This window comes from Tamandua tetradactyla, chromosome 13 (assembly GCF_023851605.1).
Source record: "Tamandua tetradactyla isolate mTamTet1 chromosome 13, mTamTet1.pri, whole genome shotgun sequence".
NCBI lineage: Eukaryota > Metazoa > Chordata > Mammalia > Pilosa > Myrmecophagidae > Tamandua > Tamandua tetradactyla.
In genome coordinates, this window is record NC_135339.1 from 27373563 (window position 1) to 27401496 (window position 27934).

Here is a 27934-nt window from a genome sequence, read left to right on the forward strand (position 1 = left end):
GTGGTTCTCGGTCCTGGCTGCACAAACCACCTGGGGGGCTTAACAAGGACACCCACAGGTGTCCCAGCCCCAGGCATCAGAGATTCTGATTCAATTGGTTCAGGTGGGGGGAGGCATATTTTAAAGCTCTCCAGGTAAGTCTGCAGGGTGGCTCCACTCATCTTCCTTCCAGGTGACCCTTTTAGGCTGGCAAAACACTTTCCACCTCGCTACGCACAGCAAGTTGCTGGATTCTCCTGGGAGCTTGTGAGAAGTGAAGAATCTCAGGCCCCACTCTGCCCCTCCTGAATCAGAAGCTGCATCTTCGCGAGAGATCCAGGGTGCTTGCAGGCACATTGCCTTAAGGGAGAGCCAGCCCTTTGTTCCCACCTCATTTCTGAGGCCTCTGAGCGGATCCCGACTCAGCAGCTCCCTTTTCTTTAACACCCAGAGGTGCTGCCCCCCTTGGCTCCATCTCCCCCCAAATCCTCTTCCACCACGGAGGCTGCTTATCTGTGGATGGGAAGGAGCACAGGGTGTTTGTGAGGGGATCCCTTCTTCTGCCCTGGCCCCTGGAGGCCCCCGAGACCTCTTCCCCTGCAGAGAGAGCCAGTGGGTGATTTACTGCCGGTGGACACTGGGGCGGGGGTGGGAAGGGTGCGAGACAGGGCACAGCCTGGCAACCAGCCTGACCAAACACACTAAATGTCGGCCACCGCCTGCACCCTCGAGGAGTTACACAGCTTCCAATATGCAGCAGCTCAACGTGGAGAAAGATGGGCTGTTTTGTTTTTCTTCTTTAGCAAGCGACGCTTGTTCCAGGGTCTGTGAGCATATGTCGCCTGGGCTGGGGTGGCCAGGCTGCACCTGCTGTTTCTGTTCCCGAGATGCAAGCAGCCCGAGGTGATCCCATCCCGTCCTCTTCACTCCCTTTCCCATCGCCTCCAGCAGCCTCTGCAGCTTCAGGGAAACAAGCCCGGCCTGGAACTGAGATTGTAGGGGGATCTGCAGCCACCGAGAGGGGAGCGTGGGCCAGGGGCTGAGATGAGGTTTCGAGGTCCACTCTGGGCCCTTGAGATCCAGGTCCTGGGGTGAAGCCAGCAGGGAGCTCCTCACCCCCACCCCACCCCCACCCCCCACTGCAGGGTCAGGTGGGACTGCGTAGGAGAGGAGGGCTGGCAGGTAAGGAAGGGGTATCTTTTAAGGAAGGTCCATGTGTTACAGATGTTCCTTCCCAAAAGGAAAAGGCTTTCTCTGGTTTTCTCTGAAGCATCTTGCAAGGGGCTGGGAGCAGCAATAGAGAATAAGTAAGGAATAAAAGACAAGATTGATGGGTGGATAAATGAAGGAGGAATGAAAAGTGATTAATTATGACTTGTAGTTACAATAAGGCAAACTGGATCCTTGGAAACATCTTCCTGCTTAAGAACTAGGTCCTGGATAAATTACAACACATTTTTAAGTACATTTCTGGGCCTGCAAAAATGTTAAGGAAATATCCAAGGGAGGAAAAAATCATAAGGAACTAGAAACTAAAGGTGATGTTAGCAAAACCAAAGTAATCCCCCTGTAAATTAGGGGAGCTGAATTTGGCATTCCCCAAATAAGCCTGAGGCCCTTAAAAGGGCCTGAACCAAACAAACCAAATTGTCTCTGGAGGAAGGCGTTTCCAGGTGAGACCCTCATGATGTCCAAAGATTAAGCTCAACAAAATGTGAACTCACAATCAAAAATTACCAAACACGCATGGGTAAGAATTGTTGTGTGTGTGTGTGTGCGCATGTGTTAACAGAAACAACGTACACATTTAGATCCCTGAGGACTAACCTTGCTGGAATAATCAAATACAGACTATTAAATAAATTTGAGTAAGGAATAGGGTATTATAAAAAATAACCAGGATTTCTGCTTTCTGTCATAAGGGAATAATAAGGTCTGGACTCCCTCTTCCTCTGTTAACAACTAGAAAACTGAGGAGGGAAGGAGGTGGGATATATTGTTTTTAGACACTGGACAGCAGGCAGCACAGGGCTAAGAGAAGGGGAATAAATGGGGTGAGTTGCCATCATCCCAGCCTGGACGCAGTTTCTGGAATGCAGAGCAGACTGCTGGACTGCTAAACCGGAGTCCAGCAGTCTCACAGAGTTGAGGAGAGGAAGTGGGGTTTGCAGGGCAGTGGTGCCTAGGATTCTCAGGGCAGAGGATCAAGGAGAAAAGGAGCTGGGCAGAGAAAAGTCTCCTTAAATCTGCATAAGGGGGGTCCCTGGCTGAATTCCAGACTCTGCACGCGTGAAGTGGAGTGCCCATGCCTCAGCAAAGAACATTTGGGGAAAGAGCAATTACCAGGAATTTGTAAGTTGAAAAATTCCCAGAGCCCATACAGAATTAGCAATCATTGAAGTCTGTTGTTGTTTCTTTTTCTTACGGCTCTCCTTTTTGTTCCAGCATCATTTGTTAGAAAAGTTGGCTCCCCTCATCACTTCTATTTAGCATTTCCCTGACACTCCTAGCCACTGCAGTAAGATAAGAAGACATAAAAGCATCCATATTAGGAAAGAAGTACAACTGTATTTCTAGGCAACACAATCGTGTACATAGAAAATCTAAGGAATCTACAAAGAAACTACCAGAACTAATAAGTGAGGTGAGCAAGATCAAATTATTAAAAAATCAATTGTATTATAAACACTAATATAAGCAACTGGGAATTGAAGTATAAAACACCATTTACAATGGTATGCAAAAATACTTAGGAAAAAAGTAATGAAATATGGCCAAGACCTATACACCGAGAACTATCAGACAAATAGGGACTATATGGAGGATAAACATGATTACAGATCAGAAGACAGGGTTGTTAATCTGATATTATGCACAAATTGGTCTATAGATTCAATGCCATTCTAATAAAATCCTAGCAGGATAGCTTTTGGTTTTTTTTTGGGAGGTGGGTAGAAATTACCAAGCTGATTCTAAAATTCACTCAGAAATGCAAAGAACCTAGAATAACCAAGGTAATTTTGCAAAAAAAAGAGCAATGTTGGCGGTTTACACACCTGAATTCAATACTTATAGAGTGATAGTAATCAAAACTATATAATATTAGCATAAGGATAGACATATTTATAGAGCGATAGAACAGAATACAGAGAGCCCAGAAATAAATCCACAAATTTATGGCAGTAAATTGATTTGACAAAGATGCTAAGGTACTGCATTAGTCAAGATTCTCCAGGGAAACAGAGGCAATAAGAAATATAAATACATGTATCTATAATGTAAATATTATGCAATTTATTCTAGAAATTGGCTCACACAACTGTGGGTATTAGCAAGTCCAAATTCTGCAGAGCAGGCTGCAAGTTGAGAACTCTAATGAAAATTTCAGTGAATTCCCCAGGAGAAGCTGACTGGCTGTAGTAGACAGAAATTCTTCCTTCTGACTGCTGAAATCAGCAGATCTCCTTTTATGGACTTCCAACTGATTGGCTGAGGCTTCTCTCAACGCTTGAGGCAATTTCCTTGGTTGATTGTAGATGTAATCAGCCATAGATGTGATCAACTGACTGATGATTTAAATCTACAAAATATTATCACAGTAACAATCAGGTCAGTGCTGGCTTGACCAAACAATTGCACACCATATCCTAGCAAAGTTGACGTATAAACTGAACCATCACAGATACATTAATGTGAAAAATACGGTCTTTTCAACAAACGATGCTGGAACAATAGGATAGCCATATGTAAAAAATTAAAAAAACCCAATGCTATACCTCACATAATACCTAAAAATACTCAAGATGGACAAAGATACAAATGTAAAAACTGAAACTATAAAATTTCTAGAAGACTATATAGGAGATGGTCTTTATGACCTTAAAGAAGGGCACAAAAAAACATGAACTATAAAAGCAAAAAGTTATAAATTGAAGTTTTTTGCTCTTTCAAAGACAACAGAAGAAATTGAAGGCAAGCCACAGACTGGAAAAAATATTTGCAATACATGTATCTAACTCTATCATAATACATGTATCTAACAAAGACTTGCACCAAGAATACATGAAGAACTCTCAAAACTCAGAATAAGAAACTGAATAAAATATGGGTAAAACAACTGAACAGGTGGTAGAATGCTCACCTTCCATGTGGGAGACCCAGGTTCGATTCCCAGACCAGACACTTAACAAAACAAAACAAAACAAAAAACTGAATAGACCTTTTGCCAAAGAAAAGAAACAATGAAATAAGCAAATGGAAAGATGCTTAATTTATTAATTCACACCAGAGAAATGTGAATTAAAACTGCAGTGAGTTCCCTAACTTGTGAGTGTTGCCTATAGGACAGTCGTATAGAGGACAGCCTGAGCCTATGAAGTCCGGCCTGACTGCAGGTAGTTGGAGTCAAAATTGAATGCGTAGAGTTACTGCAGTATTGGTGCCAGGCTATGTGATTGTTTGACAGGAGGTTTTTTTTCACAGTATCTACAGTTTTCCAGGCACAAAATGGGACTGTAAGGTGGGCATGAGGAATGGAGGGGCAGCAGCAGGGCAATAGTGTGATGTAACCAATTCCATCATATTCTCATTATGACCTGAAATCATAGCTTTCCTGTTTTCCAGAGAAAAATGAATCTAAACACCTTAAAAAAATGGTCTTAAAAAGATTGACAATAGCAAGTGTTGATAAGGATGCGAAGGAACTGGAACTCTCATAAATTGCTGGAGGAATGTAAAATACTATAACCACTGTGGAAATTTAACTTGGCAATTTCTTAAAGGTTATACATACCATACAATCCACTCATTCCACTGCTAGGTATTTACCAAGAGAAATGAAACATGCATCCACCTGAAGACATGAATGTTCAGGAAAAAAACTTATTTCAGAATAGCTCAAACCTATATATAACTCATACGTCCACAAAAAGATAATGCATAAATAAACCATGGTATATCCATACTATGGGACACTATTCATCAATAAAAAGGAACAAAGTACTCATACATATAAGCATGATGAATCTCATATCAATTCACTAAGAAAAAGAATTCAGATGTAAAATACACACTGTATAATTCCTATTTTTATGAAACACTAGAAAACACTAATCTATAGTAAGAGAAGGCAGAATCAATGGTTGTCTGGGGCTGGGTTGGGGATTTATGGAAAAATGGCATAAAAGAAACTTTTGGGGAAATGAAAATGTTCTCTATCTTGTGGTGGAAGTTACATGTGAGTATACGCATTTGCCAAAATTCAACAAATGAAGTGGGTGTTAGACAGATTTTCAGACCAACCAAATTGAGCTTTCAGAAACAAACAAACAAAAAATAAAACAATTGTCCAAATTCAAAGCTCAGTGTATAGAACCTGCAGTGTTGGAATTGAATCCAAAAGATCAATAGAAACATTGATTTTAAAACATATACAAAGATAGATAGGTAAATACAGAAACTCAGAGGTGTGAATATGTGGGTTAGTATACACAAATACATGCTCTAGCACTGCTTACTGAGGGGACCTAGAAGCAGGAATGGACACCCCAGTAACAATGACCACACTTAGTGTCCAGATTTTGGTTTCTAAATATCATTGTCCAATAAAAGGAACCAGGGCTCCTGGGCAAAATGCCTGATTCAATGTCTAGGACAGAGATATATAAAAGATGATCCTGGAGGATTGTTTGATGCCAGAAAGTAAGGCAGTGTCTAAAAGAAAAAAGTCTAAACGCATAGAAACCAACCTGAAAGAGCTCCCAAAGTTCAAAGTTGTAATGATTTAAGCAACAAAGTAAATATCCACGAATCCATACTGATATAACTAAGTGATTGAAGAAGAATTCTAACTAATAAATGAGGGGGGGAGGAGGGAAATAGAAAATCACCATTAGAACATCACAGTAATAATGGCTGCAGGCAAGATCCATGAAGAATGCTCAAATGAACATTCAAAACTACAAGGAGGAACAGAGCATATGCATAGCCTTAGGTATCTCCCCCAAAATATGTATTAACTATAGTGAAGGTTTTAACATATGTCCACAACTTCTTTGGTACTCCTCTCTCCAAGAGGAGAGCTTGATTCCCCTCCCCTTGAATGCAGGCTAGACTTACGGCTAACTAATAACGAATGCTGGGAAAAGAGAAAATAGTAACATTCACAGTGGAGAAACCTGGAGGGCACTACCTTGACCAAGGGAACAAGATTTGCATCATTTGTAATAAAATATATTGATACTATATACTCCCTGGTAGGACATGGTGAGAAGGACATATTACCTCTGTGGTATTCATCTCCCCAAATCCATAACTCCAGTCTAATCATGAGACAGACCAACCCAAATTGAAGAACATTACACAACATGGCTAGCCAGTATTCCTCAAAAGTCTCAAGACCATGAATGACCAGGAAAGACTAAAGAACTGTCACAGATAAGGGAACTAAAGAAACATGTCAATGAAAGGCAATGTGGTATCATTGACTGGATGCCTGAATGGACAAAAGACATTAAGTGGGGAAAATGGAGGAAATCCAAATAAAATCTGTAGTTTAGTTAGTAGTATTGTACAAGAAAATGGAGAAAATCCAAGTAAAATCTGTAGTTTAGTTAGTAGCACTGTACTAAGAAATTGTTAATTTCTTTGTTTCGATCATTGGTCCATGGCCATGTAAGATAATAATATTAGAGGAATCTGTACTTCTATGCAACTCTTCTGCAAGTCTAAAAAGTATTTAAAACAAAGTTGGTAGCAATTAGTTATTGCTCTTAACTACATATACAAATGCAATATCAGCATGAAGTTATGCCAGATAGTCCATGTCCAGGCCAAAGTGCTGATCTTTCCACATATATTCCCAGTGTTCTCTATCAGATCCCATTGTAAGAGATGGAGAAATAGTCAGCCGCTTGTACTTTAATTAAATTAAGAAATCTACTGTTCCTTCACCCTGAGTTAAGTGCTTGTGGCAAACACTCCACATATACCTCAAATTGTCCTTTAATCTTATGTTTTCCAAATCTTCAGATTTGTATATTGTTTTCCCAAATAAATCTTAAACTCTTTAATTAAAGGTTATATTTTAACTCTTGTGCCTTTTATACAGTGGACTCCCAATAATGTTTTAGGATTTTTTAAAATCTACTTATTTATCTTGATAGTTCAAGTTACTTGCATTCATATGGGGCATATAATCTTGCATATGTCATGTACTAAAAATCTCATCTTGATTCGCACTGTTTTGAATTTAATGTTTATATTCCCCCAAACTGTCAACAACCAAGACTGGAACTTCCTCTTCTCCCTCCACTGGGTGTTCTTTGGAAATGTATGGGAACTGTTTTTTGAATGGGACATTTAGTGGGGGGAACCAAAAGATGCAAAAGTCCTGTAATTTGTGGAACAGTCCTGCAAAACAAAGAATTTCCAACTCAAAATTGCAATAGCTTCTTCATTATTTTTAAAAAAATGTAGGACTTCCAGAGAAGATGGCGGCTTAGTAAGACGCGCGGGTCTTAGTTCCTCCTCCAGAAAAGCAACTAAAGAAACAGAAACAATACGAAACAGCTCCCAGAGCCACGACAGAGACCAAAAAGACAGCGTACCCCATTCTGGAACGGCTGAACGGGCAGGGAGAATCCGCTGCGGTGAGATACCCGAGGGACGCGCGTTTTCCCGGCCGGGGTGGCTGGCGACTGGGGTCCCTTCCACACACGTGGCTTCCCGGTCCGACTGGGAACGTTGGATAGCGGGGCTCTCCCACCACGCTTGGTGTCTCGGGCCAGCTGGGCAATTTGGACCGGCACTTCCCCAAGCCGCGGCGGCCAGCGACCCACCCCTCCACGCGTGCGGTTTCCCAGGCCGACTGCGAGATTTGGATTGGCAAGTTAAAGGAGCCACAGCATCTTTTACTGGTGGGACCCGCAGACAGACGAGCGCCATGAGCGCCACCTACTGGGCAGGAAAAGAAAAACAGAGCCCAGAGATTACACAGAAAAACCTTTCAATCAGCCGGGTCCCACACCCAGGGAAATCTGATCAAATGCCCAGACACCAGCAGAAAATAATGGATGACGCTCGGAAAATTGAAGATATGGCCCAGTCAAAGGAACAAACCAATAGTTCAAATGAGATACAGGAGCTGAGACAACTAATGCTGAATATACGAACAGAAATGGAAAAACTCTTCAAAAACCAAATCAATAAATTGAGGGAGGACATGAAGAAGACATGGGCTGAACAAAAAGAAGAAATAGAAAATCTTGAAAAAACAAATCACAGAACTTATGGGAGTGAAGGACAAAGAAGAAAAAATGGAAAAAACAATGGATACCTACAATGGTAGATCTAAAGAGACAGAAGCTACAATTAGTGAACTGGAGGATGGAACATCTGAATTCCAAAAAGAAACAGAAACTATAGGGAAAAGAATGGAAAAACTTGAGCAGGGGATCAGGGAACTGAATGACAATATGAAGCGCACAAATATACGTGTTGTGGGTGTCCCAGAAGGAGAAGAGAAGGGAAAAGGAGGAGAAAAACTAATGGAAGAAATTATCACTGAAAATTTCCCAACTCTTATGAAAGACCTAAATTTACAGATCTAAGAAGTGCAGCGCACCCCAAAGAGAATAGACCCAAATAGGCGTTCTCCAAGACACTTACTAGTTAGAATGTCAGAGGTCAAAGAGAAAGAGAGGATCTTGAAAGCAGCAAGAGAAAAACAATCTGTCACATACAAGGGAAACCCAATAAGACTATGTGTAGATTTCTCAGCAGAAACCATGGAAGCTAGAAGACAGTGGGATGATATATTTAAATTACTAAAAGAGAAAAACTGCCAACCAAGACTTCTATATCCAGCAAAATTGTCCTTCAAAAATGAAGGAGAAATTAAAACATTTATAGACAAAAAGTCACTGAGAGAATCTGTGACCAAGAGACCAGCTCTGCAAGAAATACTAAAGGGAGCACTAGAGTCAGATACGAAAAGACAGAAGAGAGAGGTATGGAGAAGAGTGTAGAAAGAAGGAAAGTCAGATATGATATATATAATACAAAAGGCAAAATGGTAGAGGAAAATATTATCCAAACAGTAATAACACTAAAAGGTAATGGACTGAATTTCCCAATCAAAAGACATAGACTGGCAGAATGGATTACGACCCAGCAATACCACTGCTAGGTATCTACTCAAAGGACTTAAGGGCAAAGACACAGATGGACATTTGCACACCAGTGTTTATAGCAGCATTATCTACAATTGCAAAGAGATGGAACAGCCAAAATGTCCATCAATAGACGAGTGGCTAAACAAACTGTGGCGCATACCTACAATGGAATATTATGCAGCTTTAAGACAGACTAAACTTATGAAGCATGTAATAACATGGATGGACCTAGAGAACATTATGCTGAGTGAGTCTAGCCAAAAACTAAAGGACAAATACTGTATGGTCCCACTGATGTGAACCGACATTCGAGAATCAGCTTGGAATATATCATTGGTAACAGAGACCAGCAGGAGTTAGAAACAGGGTAAGATAATGGGTAATTGGAGCTGAAGGGATACAGACTGTGCAACAGGACTAGATACAAAAACTCAAAAATGGACAGCACAATAATACCTAAGTGTAATGTAACTATGTTGGAACACTGAATGAAGCTGCACCTGAAATATAGTTTTTTGTTTGTTTGTTTGTATCTTTTGTTTTTGTTTTTTTCTTTTTCCTTTTTATATATATTTTTTTATTAGTATTATTATTTTAATTCTCTTCTCTATATTAACATTCTATATCTTTTTCTGTTGTTTTGCTAGTTCTTTTCCTAAATCGATGCAAATGTACTAAGAAATGATGATCATACATCTATGTGATGATACTAAGAATTACTGAGTGCATGTGTAGAATGGAATGATTTCTAAATGTTGTGTTAATTTCTTTTCTTTTTTTTGATTAATAAAAAAAATTAAAAAAACAAAACAAACAAAAAAGGCAACAACAAAATGCTTTCTAAAGTTAAGAGCTTTATAAAAAAAAAAATGTATATGGGTGTTTTAGTTTGCCAAAGTTGTTGGAATGAAATATACCAGAAATGGAACGACTTTTAAAAAGGGAATTTATCAAGTTGCAAGTTTACAGTTCTAAGGCCATGAACATGTTGAAGTTAAGGCACCAACAAGAGATTACTTTCACCCAAGAAATGCTGAAGCTGTCTGGAACACCTCTGTCAGCTGAGAAGTCATGTGACTGGCATCTGCTGGGGTCTTTGGCTTCTGACACCTCTGTTAGCTGGGAAGGCACATGGTGACATCTGCTAGTTTTCTCTCCTGGCTTCTCATTTCATAAGGAGTCCCTGGGGTGTTTTCCTTCTGCATCTCCAAAGGTTTCTGGCTATGTGGGCTCAGACGCTTTCTCAAAAATGGTTCCCTCTTAAAGGATGCTAGGAAGTGACCCATCCTGAATAGATGGAGACACCTCTCTTTGGAAACCACCTAACCAAAAGGTCCCACCCAATTGTCACATCTCCATGGAAACAACTTAATCAAAAAGATCCCACCCAGCAACATTAAATGAGGCTTTTCTGGGGTACACAACAGTTTCAAACTGGCACAATGGGCTAAGTCTCAAATTAGACAAAATTGAAAAGAGAATTCATTAATTAGAAGATAGATCTAAAGAAATTAGCCTGAATGCAGGAAAAAGACAGAGAAAGAGATGGAGACAGAGAGGGAGAGGGAAAGGAGAGGAGAGGGGAAGGGAGGGGAAGGGAGGGGAGGGGAGGGGAGATTTGGAGAGGAGAGGAGAGGAGGAAGAAGGAGATAGAGTAAGGTTCAGAGATTTGTACAATAGTATGAGAAGGTGTAACAGGTGAAATCAGAATCTTGGAAGGAACACACAGAATAGAAGAGAGGGGATATTTGAAGAAAGAATACTTGAGAATTTTTCACAACTGACTTAAAGTACAGATCCATAAATACAGGAAGCCCAACATACATCCAATAAGATCAATAAAAATAAATCCACATCAAGTCACATTGAAGAGAAACTTTAGACCACCAAACATGAGAGAAGACCATAAAAGCAGCTAGGAAAAAAATAACACTCACCTATGAAGAAAAAAAAAAAAGAAATTAGACTGATAGTTGATGTCAGTTACAGATGAAAACAAGATTGTGGGAAAATACCTCCAAAGAATTGAGAAAAAAATTTAACCATCAGCTTCATTTTATTTGCAGCAAAACTATCTTTCAAGACAAGAGTTAAAGAAAATCATTTTCAGGTAAGTGAAAACTGAGTTTTCCACTAACAGACCTTCATTAAAGGAACTTCTCAGGAGGCTGTCTTCAGTCTCATCCTGGATCTCTTACCCTTGGAGAGTGGAAAGAGCTGTGTGGTACGAGTGAGAATGCCCACATTGTAGTTGTGCCTTAATTCTGTTTGCGATCCCTTTAGGGCCCTGCAGTTGCCTGAGCTGTAACATGATGGTGAACAAAGCTTGCCCTGGTTATTTAAATAGTGGTTGTCAATGTATGGTCGAAGGGCTTCTGGGATCCCCAAGACCTTTTGGGGCGTCCATAAGATCTTTCCTTTTTCAACCACATATCTGTATATCTGTATGAGACCAGATTTTCTTTATATTCTTTAACCAAAAATAACAGATGGGAACAGATCGATGCAGAAACAGGTATTCTATTAAGCCAGACATAAGAGAGGCTTGCCCAAATATAAAACAATGCTTGTCTTCCCACTAAATGTTTGTTTTGAAAAATACTGATATTTCATAAAATATTTTATATTAAATTGTAATAAACACTTTTTATTTATTTATTTATTTTACAATTCCACAATTTTAGGTTTTTACTTCTATCTCCTCTAAGATACTGGAGACTAAAAGAAATATTAATATAATGATTCAGCACTCATACTCATTTGTTAAACCCTACCTTCTATGTATAACTCTACCATCACCTTTGATCTTTCTCCCACTCTTTTGGGGTATTTGGACTATGCCAATTCTAACTTTTTTATGTTGGAAGAGCTGTCAATTTTAAGAGGTATGGAGATGGAACTAGCTGATGTTCTGGAGAGGCTGGACCCTCTAGGTTTCAGGACTTATCTGGTCCAGGGACCCATCTGAAGGTTGTAGGTTTCTGGAAAGTTACCCTAGTGCCTGGAACCTTTGTAGAATCTTATATATTGCCCTAGGTGTTCTTTAGAATTGGCTGAAATGGTTTTGGTTTTGGTTTGACAAGTTATGGTAGGTAGCGATGTCACTGAAGTTTGTGTAAGAGTGACGTCCAAAGTAGCCTCTTGTCATTATTATTTTTAATTGATTAATAAAATGTTTTTTAAATATCTTAGTTTTAATTTCTAATATGATAAAAATTGATAAAAAATTGTTTTTATATTTGTTCTCATTTTTGAGAAGGTAAAGGGGTCCTGAGACTAAAAAATTTGAGAACCACTATGGTTAGAATTAAATGAGACTCAGCCTGCTACTGTACTTGCCACATGAGTCTGAGATCTGAGAACCCAAGTGATCTCTGTGTTACAGATCCTGAATCTGATACACCGAGAGGTTAACTGACTCACGCAATGACACATAGGAAGAGGCAGAGTCAGAATTCAAAGCCAGGTGGTCTGGCTCCAGAGCCTACACTCTGAACCACTACATTATGATTATTACTTGGGAAAAGCAAATTTATTTTTCAACAAAATTTGTCAGTAATGTGCTGTATTGAAAGCATAATTAATGAAAAGGATTTGTGGTAGTTAGGTTCAGGTATCAACTTGGCCAGGTGAAGGTGCCTAGTTCCATTGCTGTGGACATGAGCCAATGGTATGTGAAGTTCATCTGTTGCTCATTACATCTGCAGTTGGCTAGGAGGCGTGCCTGCTGCAATGAATGATGTTTGATTTAATTGGCTGGTGCTTAAATGGGAGAGCCCAACGTAGCACAGCCCAAGCAGCTCAGCATACCTCATCTCAGCACTTGCAGCTCAGCCCAGGCCTTTGGAGATGCAGAAAGAAATCTCCCCGGGGAAAGTTTTTGGAACCCAGAGGCCTGGAGAGAAGGCCAGCAGAGATCACCCTGTGCCTTCCCATGTAAGAAAGAACCTCAGTTGAAAGTTAGCTGCCTTTCCTCTGAAGAACTAACAAAATAAATCCCCTTTTATTAAAAGCCAATCTGTCTCTGGTGTGTTGCATTCCAGCAGCTAGCAAACTAGAACAGGATTCCTTGCTGTGAAAAGATTGAAAATCACTAACCTAGAACAATGACTTCATTTTTCCAAGCTAGGACTCAACCCACATTTCCCAGCACCCTGTCAGGTGATTTTCCACCTCTGGCCCCTGCTTCTCGTAGGTGGGAATACGATGCTTTCCAGTTCCCCCCCAAGCCAGGTCAGGAGTCCTGGCCTTCCCAGGGATAGCTGTATAGTGGGGGTGGGGAAGGGAAGCTGCCCCAGACTGGAAAGGAAGTAGATTCAACAAGCAGCTGGGCTGGTGCAAAGACCTTAATCTTTTTCTTTGTTTCTCCTTTACTGGCCTCAGACTGGGTGTTCAGTCCCTGAGCTAGATTGCCTTCTAGCTATTCCCAGAGCCCCTCTGAACTGCATATATTCTCATCTGTAAAATGGGACCAGCACAAATGGTCCCTCGGAGGTCCGGCAAAGGAAAGCATGGCTCAGTCACCCCATATTCTTAAACAGGCACACACATAACTAGTACAGAAGCACAACTCCCTCTTTCTTTACATTTACTGGGGCACCTGGGGCAGCAGGAAATCAAATCCATCTTCCTGAAAGGACAGGAATAGCCTTAGTAGGAGAAACATTGAGTTTGAGTCTTTGCAAAGAGATTTAAAACAAACTGCTGGTCTTCTGCTCCCTCCATAGACCTCTTACCTGGAAAGAAGCCTTCCTGACAGTATTATCTGTCGGGAGGAGTCCCAGAGACAGTTTTCCCATCTATAGCAATAGTGAGCAGGATGGGACCTTCCTTTAGTGTGGGAACTCTCTGGTGCTGGGGTGTTTTTCTAGGAAGCAGGGGTGTGTGGGAGAGACGGCTGGACAGGGTGGAGCTTATAGCTTCCCAGCTTATAGTGTCTTCTCTTCTATCATTTCACCCAACTTCCTTGAGGAGTTTGAAATTTTAGAATATACACATGTTATCTTTTCCCCTCTGATCTCTTTTAAGTGTTATATGCTCATTATAAAAGGCATATGGAAAAAGCAAAAAGAAGTAAGAATTATCCAAAATTTCTCTCCCTGTAGATAACAATGATTGATAATATTCTAAGGCTCCCAAGCATACACTGAGACCCACACCCTCCCCACCCCAGGCCCCAAGGCAAACTCACAATGACAATGCAGGGTATTTTAAATTTCAAGGGAAACAGTGACAGCTGTCAAAGGCTACACAGTTTCCACATTAGACCCCACTACATTCCTTTCAGACCTTCATGAAGTGATTCATTGGTGGCTGCTGTGATAAAAAGCCAAGACCGCGTGGAAATCATCATGGAACAGGTGCCCAGTGGGGTCCAGGTGTCCTGTGGGACCCCAAGGTTCAAGACGTTGTACCGTGTTCAACACAAAAGTCCTGTTAACAAATAATTGTGGCTGTTTAAGAATGAAACTACAATATTATTTTTCCTATCCATTTACATGGTCTTTTTCAGATGGCTCCCAAGTTGCTAGGATATAAATACACATTGAGTTAATTAGGCCTAACTACTTAATAAATAGAACTCTTCGGTATTTCTTTTGGCCTCAGGGGACCACAATAAAATTACTGGCACTGAGGGTGTTACGATCAGAGAAAGTCTGTGGACACCTGTTCTAGCTTTTTGGTCTATGTAAATAAACATGTATCTCTTCTTTATAATTGAGCTCATATGCAGAGACAGTTCATCATTTCCTAGTCGAAGAAAATGAGCCGCAAAGAAAAGTCGGCATCCAGCTCACCCGGCCTCTTTGAAACACACCCTGCTGCTTCCTTCGCTCAGATCCCCTTCCTCAGAGCCCTCTGGCTCTCACGAGTGCCGCCTCCCCAGCCAGCATTTGCAGAGCCTTGGGATTACCCTGCCATACTCGAGGTCACTGGCATACTGCAGTTCCTGCTTTGCTGATAAATCAGAAGTGCCCCAATCTTATCTCATTACCCACCTTGCTGATTCCTGAAACTTCATCCTCCCTTTGATGTAAGATTCTCACAAACAGCAGATAACTCTGGGAAAAGAAACCCGTTGGGCTATTTTCAATCATTGGTATCTGTTTTAGTTTGCTAAAGTTACTGAAATGCAATATCCCAGAAGTGGACTGGCTTTCAACAGTGGGGATTTATTAGCTCACAAGTTTGCAGTTCTGAGGCTGTGAAAATGTCCAAATCAAGGCATCAATAGGACGATACCTTCTTCCCCACGAAAGGCTGCTGGCAATCTGGGGCTCCTCTGTCACATTGCTACCAGCCCCCTCTATGGGGCTGGACCCTCTAAAATGGATCTCCTTGCTGCTTGTACCCATAGAACAAACCCAGCTTCAGTAAAGCAAAGAAGCACTTTATTCTTTGGCCGAAGAATGAAGAAGGGTGGACTTGTGTCCTAAAGGCAACTTCTCCCCAAAGGAAGGTGAGTGAAATCAAGGGATGTGCATGCATGTGATTGGGGCAAGTGGGTGAGGAGATTTCCAGAGAAATCAAGGGGTTTTTCAAAGAATTGGTTTTGAACATGCATAGTCCCTGTCCATGCTACAACATACTTCTACATATATTGCATGTTCAGAAAATGGCATCTAAATCCTGCCCCAAGGTGGAGAATTTATTATTACAGTGACCAGAAGTGAGGCCAGGTCAAGGTTAGGGGCTTAGTGTTCCTGCCCCTGGAAGGGGACTTCCCGACTGTGGTGAGGCAGGAAACTGAGGTTAATATCAAAATGGGCTCTTGCTATTTCATCAGCTACTAAGTGCCCATGGAGTGAGAGGGCAATGACTGCAGAAGCTACAGTTGTAACAGCTTAACTTCTTTGCAGGTGTTTGCAGTTGCATTTTTTCTGAAAATAAGCACAACTTAAGCAAAGACAGAAGTTAGTGTTTTCATGAGCAACTTTCTGGGTCAGACTTCATCCAGGAGACAACATGGCAAGGCACATGGTGACGTCTGCTGGTCCTTCTCTCCTGGTTTCATTGCTTTCAGCTTCTGGCTTCAGTGGCTTCCTCTCTGTTTCTGTGGTTTCTCTGTTTTCTGTGTGTCCTTTTCCTTCAGCCTCTCAGTGTGCTTCTCTGAATTTCACCTCTTATTAAGGACTCCAGTAGGAGGATTAAAACCCACCTGGGGCATGACTCAACTGTAACAACCTGATCGAAAGGTCCCACCTACAACAGGTCTACAGGCATAGGAATGGACTAGTTTTAAGAATGTGATCTTTTCTGGGGATAGACAGCTTTGAACCATCACAGTATCTGCATATATGAGGTTATCGATCGGAGCTTTCCTGAGAAAAATTTTGATAAAGAAGAAATAGAGAGAGAGGGAGAGGGATCTCTAAGGGGGTTGTGTAGTGGGTGTCTCAGATGGTGTCATGGTCAGGTTCATGTGTCAACTTGGCCAGGTGGTTGTGTCCGGTGGGTTTCTTTGAATTTTGGCAACAACATATTCCTCATTTGGGTGTGCTATTTTGGCCCATTTATCAAGTGACCAGAAAAGCAGTTAATTTTGAGTGGGGACCTGAACAAGAGGAGGCTCTGTGACAGGTCCAGGCTGCTGTACAAGCTGCTCTGCCACTTGGACCATATGATCCAGCAGATCCAATGGTGCTGGAAGTGTCAGTGGCAAATAGAGATGCTGTCTGGAGCCTTTGGCAGGTCCCTATAGGAGAATCACAATGCAGACCCTTAGGATTTTGGAGCAAAGCCTTACCATCTGCTGCAGATAACTATGCTCCTTTTGAGAAACAGTTTTTGGCCCCTACTGGGCCTTAGTAGAGACTGAACACTTAACCATGGGCCACCAAGTGTTGCCTATCATGAGCTGGTGTTGTCTGACCCACCAAGCCGTAAAGTTGGACGTGTGCAGCAGCACTCTATCATAAAATGGAAATGGTATATACGAGATAGGGCCAGAGCAGGTCCTGAAGGCACAAGAAAGTTACATGAAGAAGTGGCCCAAATGCCCATGGTCTGCACTCCTGCCACATTACCTTCTCCTTCCCAGACTAGAGCTATTGCCTCTTGGGGAGTTTCTTACAGTGAATTGACTGAGGAAGAGAAAACTCAGGCTTGTTTACAGATGGTTCAGCACGATATGCAGGTACCACCCAAAAGTGGACAATTGGGCACTACAACCCCTTTCTGGGGTGTCCCTGAAGGACAGTGGTGAGGGGAAATCCTCCTGGTGGGTAGAACTTCGAGCAGTACACCTGGTTGTTCATTTTGCTTGGAAGGAGAACTGGCCAGAGGTGTTTGTATACTGACTCATGGGCTGTTGCTAATGGTTTGGCTGGATGGTCAGGGACTTGGAAAGAGCATGATTGGAAAATTGGTGTCAAAGAAGTCTGGGGAAGTGATATATGGATAGACCTTTCTGAGTGGGCTAAAAACATGAAGATATTTGTGTCCCATGTGAATGCACACTAGAAGGTGACTTCAGCAGAGGAAGGTTTTAATAACCAAGTGGATAAGATGACCCGTTCTGTGGATACCAGTCAGCCTCTTTCCCCAGCAACTCCTGCCATTATCCAATGGGCTTTGAACAAAGTGGTCATGGTGATAGGGATGGAGGTTATGGAAGTCCTGGAACATGGACTTCCACTCGCCAAGGCTGACCTGGCTACAGTCACTGCTGAGTGCCCAGTCTGCCAGCAGCAGAGACCCACACTCAACCCCCAATATGGCACCATTCCCTGAGGTGGTCAGCTGACTACATGGTGGCAGGTTGATTACCCTTGACCATGGAAGGGGCAGTGATTTGTTCTAACTGGAATAGACACATACTCTGGATATGGGTTTGCTTTCCCTGCACGCAATGCTTCTGCCAAAACTACCATCAGAACGCCTTAACTTGCAGAAAGTTACTAATGCCAAAACTTACAGAATGCCTTATCCATCGTCACGGTATTCCACACAGCATTGCTTCTGATCAAGGGACACACTTCACAGAAAATGAAGTGCGCGAATGAGCACATGCTCATGGAATTCTCTGTGTTCCCCATCATCCAGAGGCAGCTGGATTGATAGAACTGTGGAATGGCCTTTTGAAAACTCAATTACAGTGCCAACTAGGTGGCAATTCCTTGCAGGACCGGGATATTGTTCTCCAGGAAGCTGTATATGCTCTGAATCAGCATCCGCTGTGTGGTGCTGTTTCTCCCATAGCCAGGATCCATGGGTCCAGGAACCAAGGGGTGGAAATGGGAGTGGCACCATTCACCATTACCCCTAGTGATACACTAGGAAAAATTTTGCTTCCTGTCCCTGCTGCCTTGAACTCTGCTGGTCTACAGGTTTTAATTTCAGAAGGGGGAGTGCTTCCACCAGGAGAAGCAACAATGATTCCATTGAACTGGAATCTAAGACTGCCACCTGGTTACTTTGGGCTACTCATAACCCTGGATCAACAAGCCAAAATGGCTGGGGTGACTGACCCTGACTATCAGGAGGAACTAGGACTGCAAATATACAATGGAGGTAAAGAAGAGTTTTCTTGGAATATAGGAGATCCCCTAGGGCATCTTTTAGTACTACCATGCCTTGGAATTAAAATCAATGGAAAATTGCAATAACTCAATCCAGGTAGGACTGCCAATGGCTCTGAAACTCCAGGAATGAAGGTTTGGGTCACCCCACCAGGCAAAGAACCATGGCCAGCTGAAGTGCTTGCTGAGGGTAAAGGAAATATGGAATGGGTAGTGGAAGAAGGTAGTGATAAATATGACTATGACCACGTGGTCAGTTACAGAAATGAGAACTGTAATGTTATATTTCTTCCTTACTTTGTAATTAGTATCTTTGTATTTATACATAAATAAAATATCTTCGTTTTCCACTTCATTTTATCTCCTTTATCATATGACAGAAGCTGTTTTTGTTCATGTTATAGTATTTAAGTTGTAAGATATCAAGTTTAAGAGTGAATATTACCCAAGGACTTGCACACTATTCTGGAGAGATTTAATGCATTTCCGGTTGTATGTGGGACAGTTGGGTATTGTCAAGCAAGGAAAAAATGTGTCTGTTACTGTTTTCCACTTAGAGATTAAGTTTGGTTTAAGGAGATGTGTACAGCTGCCAAGTTGGCAAGGGGTGGACTGTCATGGTCAGGTTCATGTGTCAACTTGGACAGGTGGCAGTACCTGCTTGGCTGGTCGGGCAAGCACTGGCCTGTCTGTGGCTATGAGGACATTTCATGGACTTAAATCATGACCATGTTGGCAGCGTCCACATGTCTTCTGCAGTGAGTGATTCTTAATCTGATCACAAGAAGGCCTTTAAGGAGGATTCAGAAGAGACAGTCACTCTTCCTACTTCAGCCAGCCAGTCTCTCCTGAGAGTGTGTTGAGGACCTTCATCAGAGCTGCCAGTTTGTGGCCTGCCCTAAAGACCTTGGACTCTACATCCCCACAGTTATGTGAGACGCTTTTATAAATTTTATATTTATAGATATCTCCTGCTGACTGTGTCTCTAGAGAACCCTAGCTAATACAGATGGGATTCCCTATATACAGTCTGATCCAAAGAGCTATTTGTGGAAAATATTTGGTGGAGTTGGGGATTTGCAGGAAATACAACTATAAGGAACTGTGGAAGACAGGCTGGGCAAAGGAGGAGCTGATCTGTAATGTGCTTGCAACTGAGCCAGATCCCTGTCTTTGACAGTCTTTGGATGCTGGGACCCCCACAGAAGTCCTGTAGCTCAGAGCAAGGCAGCGCCAAGTGGACCAGGCAGAGCCCAGCGAGGCATGCAGCTGTGACCCATCAACAACTAACAGTCCTGGCAGCTGGGGGGATGGGCAAGCAGCTCTGTAAGAGGGAATCTGGCCAGAGCACCTCAGCACCTAGTGCAGAGGGGTATGCAGAAAGGAGAGGCAGGGGCTCTGAAGACAGAGCTATGGGCTAGGATCCCACAGACATCCCAGGAGAATCTGGTTGGGAATGCTGGGATAGAAGGTCAGTTGACCTTGGCACCAAGGGCAGTCCCCCGAGACCTCACATCAGAGAATTAGAATCTCAAACAGTGGCCAGAGGGTCAAATGCAGTCTCGGTTGTTTTTTTGTCTGGCTCACAAGTTGCCAACACTTGAAAAATGGTAGATTTCACATTTTAAAAAATCCATATTTCCATCGTCTCTTGAAAAATGGGATTTAGACAGTGTTAGATTCCCATTCCTCCAGGGGCTGAAGCTGCTGCTCTTCCGTTGGCCCCTGTGCTGGTTTGAAAGGATGTATGTCCCCTGGAAAAGCCATGTTTTAATCAAAATCCCATTTCATAAAGGTAGAATAATCCCTATTCAATACTGTATGTTTGAAACTGTAATCAGATCATCTCCCTGGATGATGTGATTTAGTCAAGAGTGGTTGTTAAACTGGGTTAGGTGACAACATGTCTCCACCCATTTGGGTGGGTCTTGATTGGTTTATTGGAGTCCTATAAAAGAGGAAACATTTTGGAGAACAGGAGATTCAGAGAAAGCAGCACCACAAAGCAGAGAGTCCACGAGCCAGTGACCTTTGGAGATGAAAAAGGAAAACACCTCCCGGGGAGCTTCATGAAACCAGAAGCTAGGACAGAAAGCTAGCAGATGACACCATGTTCACCACGTACCCTTCCAGCTGAGAGAGAAACCCTGACCGTGTTCACCATGTGCCCTTCCACTTGAGAAAGAACCCGTGAACTTCACTGGGCTTCTTGAACCAAGGTATCTTTCCCTGGATGCCTTTGGTTAGAAATTTCTATAGACTTGTTTTCATTGGCACATTTTCTCGGCCTTAGAACTGTAAACTAGCAACTTATTAAATTCCCCTTTTTTAAAAGCTATCCCGTCTCTGGTATATTGCATTCTGGCAGCTAGCAAACTAGAACAGCCCCCCAATACTTCCTGTAACATCTCTGATAACCAGGTATCAATGCCACTGCACTCTGCATTGTTGTCCTTATACCTATTCCGACATGTATGTTCCCAGCCTGACCCCTGTGGGCACTGGGGTTGGCCACCCTGACCTTAGAAAATCCCACCACGCCCTCATTCGGGGACTCAGAAAAGGGTAAAATAGAGAAGGAGAGGCTCTTCTGCCTTTCCAGGTCCAACAGAGGAGGGGCTTCTATGCAGGCAATTAGTTCATGTCGGCTCCATCCCATCACCACCACCTTAGAGTCACACCTTTAAATGTTCGGGAAGATCATTGTAAGATCTGTGCTCACTCCAAACCAGAAGCTCAGATTCCTTCTCCAGCATCCCTGCCAAGTCATCATTCAGCCTCTCCTTGTACTTCTCCAGGGATAAGGAAGTCATCACACCTTTCAGTTACCCATTCATTTTGCTCTTGGCCAAGCCCCCTGCAAAGGCCTTCCACATTTGAAGCCATTCTATCTCTTATAGTTCCCACCATTATCCAGGCACCCATAGAATGAGAGAGGCCACAAGTCCAATGGTCATTTTCCAAATATTTAAGAATAGCTACTGTACCCTGTCATTGGGCTGGGTAAATCAGGCAGACATGGCCACCATCCTCTTAAAGAAGAAACAATGGACATTAAAGTAGTTAAACAAGGAGAAAGTTACAATTGTGCTACGTGGGCTGAAGGAGAAATCCAAGAGTTTGAGTGTATGCAATAAAGGGGAAGAGCAAATGTCCTAATCTAGTCTGGAGTGGGTAGGGATCAAGGAAGACTTTTCTGAAAGAGTGACACAGGTACAGGATGAAGAGTTGCAGAGGTGCAAAGGTGGAGAAGAACAAGAGTGGAAAGCATGTGCAAAGGCCCTAAGACAGAAGGAACATCGAGGAACAGCCGATAGCTGAGTTTAGGGCACAAGGGGCCATCACAAGTTAAGGCTGATGTGCAGCCTGGTCAGAGAGGACAGGGTCATGGGGAGGATGGAGGACCCTATCCTAAAGGGATTCCATCCTGAAGGCCTCTACTGGAAACCACTGACCAGGGAGGTATCACATGATCAGGTCATGCACCTCCTCTCTGGAGCCCTTACCTGGCTTCAGGCTACTTTAATGGTCAGCCTAACAGTTTCACCAGGGTATGCCAGAGGTGTGCCAGGCAAGTGCCCCTAGGACTCCCCAGCCAACCCCAGGGCCTCATAGCAGCCAGCGGCCTCCCTCCTGGAAACACCCCTAGGCCCAGGATGTTCCCTGCATCTAAGGGACCTCCGAGAAGACAGAAGACCCTGGAAATAAATGATTTTCCTTGTCCTCCTCCCATCACCCCTTTCTGCCCCAGAGCAGACAGAGTTGCCTCATCTAAAAAGACCTTTGTGGGAGAAAGGGAGACGGAAGTGAATAATCTATCCACCTATCCCCCACCCACCTCCCAGAGGAAACAGGGAGGAACAGATTAGCAGAGCTCAAAGGCTCCATCTGGGAAACTGCTCAGAGTTTCCAGGATCTGACCCGCCGGCAACTCCAAGGAGGACCTGAGGGTCAAGGAAACACCGGTCGCGGGGCCCCCTGTCTGATGTCTGTCTGCCTCCGTGGGAACTTCTCCCGGAAGCTTGGGCTGAGGCCTCTGAAGCAGATCTCCTCACGCCACAGCGGGGGCTGGTCACTTCCACAGAGCAACAGCACCTCAACCGGATCTGTATTTTTAAAACACCCCAAACCGGTTCCATGAAATCTAACAGTCTCCTTGACTGATTTCCTTTCTGATGCAGTAGAAGGATGGTGTTCAATCATTTCTTTAAGTGAGGCGACCTCTGACATCAAAGTTGGCAAACTGGTCTCATGCAGTTTAGACATGCAGAATGGACATGGTCTAATCACCAAGACAGGATGGCCTGAGAATGTCCTTACATGCCAGGGGCTGTTCTCCGTGCTGCCTGGATAGTCGCCCATTTGGCACTCACAGTGCTCTTATGGGAGAGAATATCATTTTCCCCATTGCACAGATGAAGAAACTGAGGCACTGAGAAGCTAACACATTCCTGGGCCCACAGGGAGCAGGGATTGAAATGAGAGTGTGGTTCCTGGCTTTTAACCCGGGCCCTGAGGCACACTTGGGGGCTTTGAGGACCCCAGCCCTTTCCACCAGGGCAGGCCTTTTAATCTATTCCATTGGTTTTTCTCTCCCGCATAAAGATTTTTTTGGAATAAGGGATTTCAAGGCATCAAATAAATTTGCAAATCACTGGCAAGAGAACTTTATCTGAAGAGGCAAGAGACTGGTCTGTGTTCTGAAATTCTGATTTAAATTCCTGAGTTGGGACCCAGGAATTAGTATTGAATAAACACACCAGGTGATTCTTATCTTCAGACAAGTTTTGGGGGAAAAGAAGGACTGGCCTCGGGGTTCCAGCTCCTCCCCACCTCAGTGGGACCCAGGTCGACCCTGAGCCTCCAGTCTTCCTTCACCTGGAAAATGGGCACAATTCCCCCACCTCCCCACCAGGGCTACTGTGGGCTATGATGAAATCAGCACTGTGTTGGAGAATGTAAGGAGATGTCACAACATGGACAGTGGCTGTTCCTCCCAGCCACAGCTGGGGCTGGCCTTGTTCCTGAGCCTGGGATGAGGCAAGGAGGGTGGATGGGGTGGGGGGTGGGGAGTCGGCTTTCTCAAAAATTGAAACCCCGAGACAGCATAGAGGTAACACGGGCTGCAGCAGGAGTAAACAACCACCAGCGGCCGAGATATTTAAATACCCCTCGTGTCCAAGTGGCGTGGGCCAGGGAATCCACCCAGAGGGCAGGGGGTGGGAGGAGCAGGGACTTGGGAGTCAGCAGAGGTGGGTTTGCCTCTGGGTCCCTTCCAGGTACTGACTCTGCGGCTTTGGGCAGGCTGCTCAGTGCCTGCATGGTGCAGTCCCTCATCCATAAGATGGGCGGAATCACAGGTCCTGCCCTGGGGACCCAACCGCAGGGGTCCGAGGAGACAACACCAAGGCCCTGCCAGCAAGTGTGAGCGCAGCAGGAGCCATGCTCGGCCGCAGCTCAGCTTTTCGGGCTGCATCATCCTCTTTCCATAACAGCTTCATTTCTGGCTTGAGCCTCCCATCAGCGGCAGTGGTGGACATGCCCTCAGTGAATGGGGGACAATCCCTGTTCCCCAAGAGGAGTCTGAATTATGGGGGGCTTCTTTAACCCCAGCTGCTGGGGAAGTCAGCACGTCCCTGAAGCTCCTGCCCCACAGGTTCCCCTACGGTCTTTCGGCAGAGCCCCCGGCACCACGGGCTTCAGTGCTCTCAGCTCACCTCCAAGCTGACCTCATCCTGCCTCTGCTGTGCAGCTGCGTCTCCGGGCCAGGCCTCCCGGAGCAGGGGGAGGCAGCCAGGCCACCAGACTGCACGAGCTTTCTGCCCTCCCCTCCCTGGGGTCTCACTGCCTCCCAGGGTTCTCTGGGGAGGTACCTCCTCAACACCGGCTCTCCCTCCGATGTTGCTCCCACATTTCCACTAAGCTCTTGCACCCTCTCATTTCTTCTAAGATGTGGGGCTTGGGAGGCTCTGAAGTCAGACGGCTCCTTTGTTTCCACTCGCCATCTGTCCTGCGCCGCTGTCTGATTGCACAAGGCTCCGAGGTGTGAATGCAGAACCCAGAGTCACCTCCCAGAGGGAAAATAATCATTGCCATCTCCAACAAGTGCGCCCACCTCCTTTGCTGGTATTACTATGCTTGATACACTAGCAGAGGGGATATAGCAGGAAGGAGTTAGGGAGCCAAAGCCCCCAGCAGAGCTAGAGCAGGGCTGGAAGGATGGGGTGTCCTGGGAAAGACATCTCGGAACAAACCAGGGCCCAGATGTGGAAAGATGGAAGGAGGACTGGGGGGATCACAGCTGCCGACCGGCCTACACCTGGAGCCTCTGGAGTGTAGACTGCTGGAAGGGGCTTTATGAGACAGTGGCGGGGGCTGGATTGGCTGCACAAATCTCCCTACCATACACACACACACACACAGACACACACAGACATGCACACCAAGGGCTGGGACTCTTGGGGCCATGGCTACTCTTTCCTCCATAAGAGAGACAAAATAATCTCATATTCTTTCCCTGAGCACAGACATGGCCTTCCATAGCTAAAGAGAGGGCAAGAGGAAGGGGGAAGGATGAGAAGATGGGAGTGAGCATATCTGGGCCTCCTCTATCCAGCATCCTTTCCCTGCACAAGGATTCCAAAATGCTTACAGTCCCTGCTGCCATTATGCCCTGGTTTGTCCTGCAGCCTCTTATGGGTCTCCCTGGCCCCCTTGGAGACACCACAGTGTCCTGGCATGTCACATGGACCCAGAGGACCATGAGGCCATAATCATCAATCTCCAAGAAGGACTGCCTCTCCCTCCACCCATAAGCTTGTTCTGAAGGAGAAGGGACGCTCTGGCTTAGCTGACTCCTCACCCACCCCCATCCCTTTGCCATGAGGATGCTGCCGGTGAAGCCCCAGGGGTGCCCAGATCTGCTCCTTCCCATCTCTGGGCCTCGGATGGAAACCAATCAGGCCAAGGCGGGGAGCTCCGAGACTCCCCTAGTGCAGAGACTCCAAATCACCACCTGCGGCTGGCGGCCAGCTTTCACCACCGAGAACAGACACAGAGCCTGCTTTGATCTTCCTAGGGGAAGGGTGGGCTCCGGAGCCAGGCCGCAGGCACGGCTGGGGAGGGCGGGAGGGTGGGCTGGTGGAGAGGTGCGTGGTGAACCAAGATCGCTCAAACGAGAGCCTTTCAAATGCCCACAGGCATCTGGGCCCGCTCCTGGGCATGGGTCTGTGACAGGATGGAGGAGGGATAAGAGTTCAGAAGCCCCAGGACATGGTTCCACCAGGGGCTCAGAAGCAGATCAGCTGTGCCTCTGCGTCCGGCCGGGCCTCTGGGCAGGGCTGGGTGGGGCAGGGCTGGGAGGGCAGGCAAGGAGCAAGGGTGGGCATGTGCTTGTGCATTTCCTGGGCATTTGGAAGTGTTGGCTGCTCAGAGAGGGGTGTATGTGTGTGTGAATGTGTCCGCCTTCAGGTTTCACAGTCAGTGGAAGCCTTCAGGGGAAAAAAGCAGAGAAAGAGTAGAGAGCAATCTAACTCGACGCTAAATTTCAGCTGGTACTGCCAGGGGAGCTGGGCTCGCTGTTAAATTATTAAAATCCTTCGTTCCTTGCTTTCTTGAGCTCCCAGAACATTGCCACTACCAGCCCCAACTGTTACTCGGGTCCGGGACCCCAACACTCCCCGCCCCCTCCACCATCCTGCAACCAAAGAGTGAACACTGAGTCCAGGAAGGATCCCCACTGGCTTCCCGGCTGCCCGAAAGCACCCTCCTGGGAGTGGGCTTCCGTGTGTGGACCAGCCTCCCTGCGCCCTCCCAGCTCCCCTCCCACTGCAGCTGCGCCTGTCCTTGCCCTCATCACGCCCCTCTTGTGCTTTCCCACCCTGAGTCTTAGGGTCCCGATGCCAAGGAAGTCCAGAGGCTGCAGCTGGGCTGAAGGGCCTCTGGGGGTGTGCCCCATGCCTGGGCCATGTGCCCCCTCCACGCCCCCTCACCCACAGCCCAGGGGATCCGTCCCCTCCTGCCATCTTGCCAGTCCTTTGATGACTATTCCACAGCATCCTGCCCGCCACTGTTTGCCGACAACCAGGAAAGGGTTTTAATCTCAGAAACAGTCAAGGTGGGAAGGGGACTGGGGGGAGCTGGGGTGAGCATATGGAACCTGTTTGAGGCGCTGGGTCAGAGCCCAAATACACCTCCACGCCCTGGGGCCAGGCCAGCTCTTGGCTGCGCCTGCACAAGGCCTGCCAGAGACGGAATGCAGCGTGGGAGAACATTCAGGCCACCGTGCGGGGGCTGGTGGGGCCCTGCGCTCACCAGGCAGCTGTCCTTTAGGTGAGGACTTGCTGGCTGGCTGCCCAGCGGCGGCACCACTGGCTTTGGAATGCCTGGCAGCTGGGCGAGGTGCTGGGGCGCCAGAGTGCCATTCGGCATCTCCTCAAGGCAGCAGCCCGGCGCTTATCCGGCCACGCCACTCCTGACCAGCCTGCGGGGTCCTCAGCCGGCTCCCGGCGGGCATCGTTCCGGGAGCCCCGGCACGGTGCCCCCCCCACTCTCCACGCTGGCCCCGCCGCCTGCCCGCCCCGCCAGCCCTCTCTGTCTGTGCATCGCGAGCCGGGTCCCACGCTGGAGGTTGGGCCCCTGCAATGCCAACTGCACTGGTTGACGGTGAGAATGATCAGAATAAACATTTAACTAACCCACCTCGCAGCCCTGAATTTTGGACTGATCCAAACTTCGGATTAACCTTGTTGGATTTTGGACAGACCTCACCAAATTTCGGCCGAACCGCCTCCCTAGACGTGAAGCCTGCCTGAACTTCTGTCTAGACTCCTAGGGCTCCGAGATGGATTGCCCAAGCTTGTGATCGATTTTGCAGAAGTTTTGACTAAACTTGACTGGAAGGAATGCGGCCTGACTCTCCCACATTTTCAACCTACCTGACTGGATTTCGGACAGGTTTGAATGAAAAGTTCTTCCCGATTGTTATTTTAAAAACTAAAACGCCTGAGTGTTTGATGGAGCTCTCTGGGCTCTTTTCTTTTGAATTGGCCAGATGGTGGGGTGCCGCCAGATTCAGACCAAATGACAGGAAATCATGTGGGGAGGCTCCAATGGCTGGCCCAAGACATGGGGGCAGAGCCCCAACCTCACACCCAAGGCCCACCTTGATAGGAGATGGGGCAAGAAGCGTCCATTGGCTCCTTATCCCCATTCTAGAATCTTCCAACATTCCAGCACCAGACTCTTTATTGATATTTCCAT

The 27934-nt window shown here is 45.4% G+C and overlaps 1 long non-coding RNA gene across 2 annotated transcripts; it reads right to left on the reverse strand.

Moving 5' to 3' along the window:
- Positions 1 to 3294: 3294 nt before the first annotated feature.
- LOC143653066 (uncharacterized) lies at positions 3295 to 27934 on the reverse strand. 2 transcript variants are annotated; one of them, XR_013161072.1, is made up of 4 exons: positions 27610 to 27934; positions 15152 to 15214; positions 14442 to 14585; positions 3295 to 3559 (listed from the first exon to the last, which is right to left on the reverse strand). It is a non-coding gene; the product is annotated as an uncharacterized LOC143653066 (long non-coding RNA). The 2 variants fall into 2 exon arrangements; XR_013161071.1 differs by lacking the exon at positions 3295 to 3559 and having other exon boundaries at positions 14357 to 14585; positions 27610 to 27887.